The 6,000-nt window shown below is 45.5% G+C and overlaps 1 protein-coding gene across 1 annotated transcript in view; it reads right to left on the bottom strand.

The window, feature by feature from the left end:
* Positions 1-5,771, bottom strand: part of EYA1 (EYA transcriptional coactivator and phosphatase 1) — a 162,723-nt gene extending 156,952 nt beyond the window's left edge. Inside the window, 1 exon segment of the mRNA XM_032127417.1 lies at positions 5,602-5,771. The gene's annotated coding sequence lies outside the window, so the exon portion shown is untranslated.
* Between the last annotated feature and the right edge of the window lie 229 nt (positions 5,772-6,000).

Raw genomic sequence — 6,000 nt, forward strand, 5'->3', positions numbered from 1 at the left:
TTAATCAAGAATATGAAATACGTACAAGAAAAAATGCTGAGCTACGAATCATAACATGCAACTGGAATACTTACCTAGCTCAGGAAAGAAGCTTTTACAAACAAAGCTTTCTTTCAACCCGTGTGGTTCTGTACAATGTTTCTAATGAGCAGTAATTATATTTGTGCTTTAAGAAGCCTTTCTACACCTTTTATAAATTTAGATTAAAGGTAGGGCATTACTTATTATTTTACATGTGCTTTTAAAGTAGTTTGTAAAAGATATGCAGTCTATAAAAGTTTGTGGTCTAACAACAAGCAACTGTACTGCTTCTGCATAATTCAGTGCAAACAGGTAAGAGTTTGCTAGTTATAATTAATACAGGTCACATGTAGAAGTTTTAAGGTTTACACAGAGCAATTAAAGTAATTTTTATCCAGGTGAAAGGTCTTCGTTTTCTAAATTTTTTTAAGTTTTATTTATTTTTAAAATAAATCCAATAAATTTGAGTCTGAAATTGTAACAACCTTCATTAAAACCTAGGCTTTCCCCAAGCTGGCAAAAGCATTCAAATAAGAAACAGTACCAGGAGTATTTTCAGTAGTGGAAGCCACAGTATCCCAGAGAGCAGAGAAAATACACCCAGATAGGATGGGTTACAGAAAGCACGGCTGCAAGGGAGTCATCCTGGCTACGGAAAGCTAACGTTCAAGCAGGAAACTCAGAGGCCAAAGTCTTGGCATCTCCTACTGAGGGGCACCCAAGCTCTGGCTTAGGGTCAGCTGAGGTCCCATGCTCTGTGAGAAGCCCCCAGCTGCCTCTGGACTCACCCTGCCCTTGGGAGCAGTGATGTAGCCCTTGTGTGGCACACCTCTGGTGCCTCCATGTGAGTGCCACTCACAGATCTCACAACCACCAGCTCAATGTGCATAGCAATGACCTTCCTCACACCACCATCAGTAAGGCTAAGGATGCTGCTTTCTTCTTTAGCCACCACACAATAAGAAAACCTTCCTATCTCCTGAGATCAACCAAAATTTTCACTGGTAAGTCACAACATTCACATACCGCAAGAAGCATTTTATTTTCAATCTTTACAACAGATCAGTATCTACATATACTTCTGCTTCTCTTCATGCAGTAGAGGTAATTACTGGAAATTGGGGTGAGTTTCACTAATAGGTGCAAGTAGTTTATTTTCTCCATTTGGACTCATGTCTAAGAATGGGATCTCCTTCAATCTCTGTTAAGTCCAAATGAACCAGCATGAATGGTCCTAAGACTGAGAAAACCAGAAGGCTGTACCACTGAAATGTCAAATCTGTCAGTGTGAGATCCAAAGGGATATTTAAAGGCACCACATCATCCTAAGCATCTACAGCCATTCACACTTCTTTGTTTGTCTGTTTGTTTATACTGCAAGCACCCTTGTGAATCACAGTAAAGACCCAGCTGCACCTTTAGCCACCTAAATACCCTTGGAAGCCTGGCCCATGGTGATCAGAAATACCTACAATTCACTAACTGAAAACTAATTTTAAAGCAGAAACAATACTGATTTTACCTAAGAATGATGCCAGCTTTTCTTCACATTTCTGTGCTACATCCTCAAGCTCTTGTCTCTCAGGAGTAATCCCAGGGAAGGCACTGCCCAGCTCCCTGTGGGGCCATGCCCACTGTCAGTGGGTCAAGCAAGGAGGGATTGGTTGGGACCTCTCTCTCTTTTCTAACCAGCAGTCACTCCTTATGAAATTAAACCCCACCAATAAATTGTTGCCAAATTTGGACAATTAACATTGGAATACTACAGGAAAGGAGAAGAAAATTATTGTAGGAGTATATATAGGACTCCCAGTTCCTTGGAAAACAATGCTAAAAAATATTTTTATAATGTTGTTCTGTTCAACTTCGTCATATCTTTTGCTTGACAGATGACATCCTTCTCCTCTGATTTCGTGCAGACTACATTTTCATGAAAATTAATTCAGTAACCCATCATTTTTAAAATAACAAAAACTGAAAACTTAAGGATTTGGAACCTTGATAAATAGGTTCTGCTTACACAACTACACAAAGATGCATTATGTGTTTTTGTCAGCAAAAAATGCACCTAGTCAAACAATAGTATTTAGTTTCAGTTCTCCATGTCTCCAAACTGTATCTACCAATGAGAATGAACTTTATATACATTTATGAAAAAACCAAAACACACAAGAGCAAAACACAGTTGAAGTTCAGTCATTAAATCAGTCTGTCCTTTAGCAGCAGCCACACTTCTTAAGTGTTTGCTTATCCTAATAGTCTTGCAGTCTTTTTCACCATCACAGCTCAAGATAAAACTTTAATTATTGTTACATATTACTGACTATACTAATATATTAAGTGTGAAAAACAGAACAGACAATGGTTATGATCTACAGAACATGATTTTTACAATTATTATAAAAATAGTTTCACTTATCAAATAATGTCATATATAAGTTATTATAAATAATATTTCATAATAAAGGAAAAGGTGAAAAATTAACTACACTAGCATTCTGAACATAATGTTTCACTCCTTTGAGAACAATATAACCTAAAAGATAGAAAATTTTATTCACACAATACTATGCAATCCTCTTCAATATTCAGATGATAAAGTGCTCAAGCTATTGAGCTGAGTAATTAAAATTCAAAAATTTCAGGAATTAGGCCAATTGCCTAAAGTAGCAGTAGGTGTGACTCGCTATGGAAACAGCATGGGAAGGACAGAGAAACAACTTCAAGTTGGAAAAGCTTTTAAAAGCATATGAAGTACCCAGCTGTGGCCTCCTTGATTTTAAGGACTTTACACACAATTTCCGTTCTTATAAATAAAAAGAGCTTTCTCCTAGCTCACTTCATTATAAGGGGAGCTGCAAAAATGCAGACCCACCTCACAGGGTGGGAGTTCACCTCCGTGATTTTTCCAGGCAGCCCGGCACAGTGGGGCCCTGGGCAGACTGGGGCACTGCCTGCCTGCACTGCCCACATCCCCACCCCCTGCTCAGGGTTTGATTATGGACAGCAGCTGCCCCCAGGCTCCCCCAGGAACTGACCCTCCGGGTGTCACTGCCAGGCAGCCACAGCTCACTGTCACACCATCAAATCCAGGCAAATTTTGTTTGGTCCAACCACTAGAGCCTTTTCATGGTAGTTTGACCCATATCACGAAATGGTAAATTCATATTTTACTTCCTAGGTCCATGCAGTAGGATTAGCAATCTCAGACAGAGTGAGAAGATATTCCGTGTCACAAAGAAAAAAAAATAAAAAAACCAGAGCACTAAAAGTGTCCAGATATCTGAGAAATCATTATCCTGTGATGTTTGGTATATCAGATTAAACAGTCAAAGATAAAAAGAGCAAAAATGAGAGAAAGGAAAAAAACCCTCAAGATTCTGAATTCAATTTAAACTCTTAATTTTGTATCACTCTCCCTCTCTCTAAATCTAGAAGGAAAGGTTATTTTCAGCAATAATATTTTTGGATTCTCTAATTAAGAAATTGAATGAGAGAAACAAAGGAAATAACCTAAAATTCTCAAAATGCACAGGAAGCATGAGGCCTCCAGTTTCTAGCTGACTTGGAGAAACTGTTCAAACGACCTTTGAAGATTTTACAATTCTCCTGCCAGAGTCCATCCCTCACCTTGTCCATAGCAACAAGTTTTGCAGTACAAGGAGAACAAAGCCACGAACAAGAGTGACTTGCTTCCTCCTTTTTCTTCCTACCACTTTTGTGATTCAGTCTACATGGGAAGATGCAGCTAATGAAGAAAATTAGGAATGAAACATCAAGCTTGGAATAAATAACACAGCTGTAAGGAACCAGTGACTTAGTTTTGACTTAGTTTCTACTTAGATGGGTTATAAATATTTTTATTGATGCTATTATAATTTCTACAATTTTGAGGACTGGAGAACCATTCAGAAAAAGTCATCCATACATTTTAAAAGGTTGCTGAAGAACACACATACTTGTATTCTACCTCACACTTAAATATACAGTAGAATAAGTTGTGTACAAGCTGGAACAAAGGTTTGGGAGGAATGTATCCAGACAAGCCTTCAGAAGATGTGCCAGCTACTTCCATGAGCTGCAGTCCTCAATTAGGGACATTTCCATACACATTGCCCTTCTGTCTCTTACTTTCTGCTGCAGCTGGACTACCTGCTCCATGACTACTCCGTGATCCTACAACTGCCCTCATTATGGTTCATGCTTACACAGCTTTTGGCAGAGAATGAGCAGCTCTAATCTGGAAATTGTTTCATAGGGACTTTCCACACACCACTCTCCTTACAGACAACTTCTGACAACACTGAATGACCGTTTTCTCTTCTTATAACCATATTTTTACTTTAAATTATTATGGAATGTGTGAGTCTTCAAACATAGCAACTGTCTGGTGGTGTTGTTCATACTGCATTTTGCTGAAGCATATGTGACCATACCAGTGTTTTGCTACTAAAAGTCAATGGGAACTACTCTGCAATTTAAACACAACACTATGCTCCTAGGAGTCTAAAAGGAAAAAAAAAAAGGGGGGGGGAGGGGGGGGGGAAGGGGGGCGAGGGGGGAAGAGGGGAAGCCTACTGTTATATTTTCATAATAGAAGAAAACTCTGATCTTTGACTTTCTGATAGAAAATCTGCCAAATTAAGCATAGTTTTAAAGAACAGAATATTTCCTGCAAAAAATAAGCCTTATCTCCAAGATGAACAACAGAGACCATAACCATCTCGTAAGTAGCCATATCCATCCATCTTTCTGAAGGTCTTAGGTGATGGTGGGAGAAATAAGAACCCCAGAAAGCGAGCTGAGGAAGGTGTACCTCTTCCCTGCTGCCAATGCTCAGCACTCTCCTCCCCAGCTGCTGCGATGGGCTGAGCGGAGAGGGGAGAGGACAGGAGATCATCCCTTCGTGCCCTGACCCGCTGGAGGCAGGCAGCCAGCGGACTCCCGGTGGGGAGGCGGCCGCCCCAGCGGGGCCGTGCCCGGGACACCGGTGCGATCGCGGGGCCGCCGTCGGTGCCCCGGCATCAGTCGCTTTCCCCCGTCCATCGGAGGAGGAGCTGCGCGCTCCGTGCCGGGGACCCGGACACCTCCCCTGACACTTGCCCACAGCCGGCAGCCCCGGGGAGCGAGGCGAAGGCGGACACGCTCACACCACGGCGAAGCGCGCACAGATTGTTACCGTCTGACACAAAACACGCGTTCAGCGCTGCCGACGCGCCACAGCGCCCGGCGGCCCCCGGCCGGCACCGGGGCTCCCGCGGCACCGGGCGAGCCGCGCTCCGCCGCCCCTTCCCTCCCACGCGGGGGCTCCCGCGGCCTCGCCCCTCCCTCCCCGCGCCGCTGCGCGCCCGCGCAACCCCCGGGGCTGAGCCGGCGCCTCCCGCCCGGTCCGCCGCACCCACGTGTCCGGCACCCCCCGGCTGTGGGGGCGGCGGCCGCGGCCCCGCCGCCCGGGCACGGCACGGCTCGGCTCGGCTCGGCACGGCTCGGCTCGGCTCGGCTCGGCTCGGCTCGGCTCGGCTCGGCTCGGCTCGGCACGGCTCGGCTCGGCTCGGCACGGCTCGGCTCGGCTGCACTTACTCCGCGGGGCCTCCTCCGCGGGGCGGCGGCGCGGGCCCGGCGGCTCCCCAGGAGCGGCGCCCGGCGGTAAGTTTCGAGGAGCGCGGAGCCGCGGTTGGCGGGGAGGGGTTTCGGGGAGGCGGCGGCGAGGAAACTTCCCTGGAGCGGCTCGACCGCCTCCTCCGCCTCCTCCCGCCGCCGCCGCCTCGCCCGGCGGCAGCACCGCGCCTGCCCGGCCGCGCCGCCCGCTGCCGCCGCTCTCGGCCCGCCGTCACACAGGAGAGCGCCGCTGGCCGCCCCCGTGCCCGCCCCACCAACACACGCTTTTTAAAAACTATTATTATTATTACTATTACTATTACTATTATTATTATTAAATTTTCTTTTATTTCTAAGAATTAAGGTGTTACTAGCGAGGGA

This window comes from Corvus moneduloides, chromosome 1, assembly GCF_009650955.1.
Source record: "Corvus moneduloides isolate bCorMon1 chromosome 1, bCorMon1.pri, whole genome shotgun sequence".
In the NCBI taxonomy this organism is placed as follows: Eukaryota; Metazoa; Chordata; class Aves; order Passeriformes; family Corvidae; genus Corvus; species Corvus moneduloides.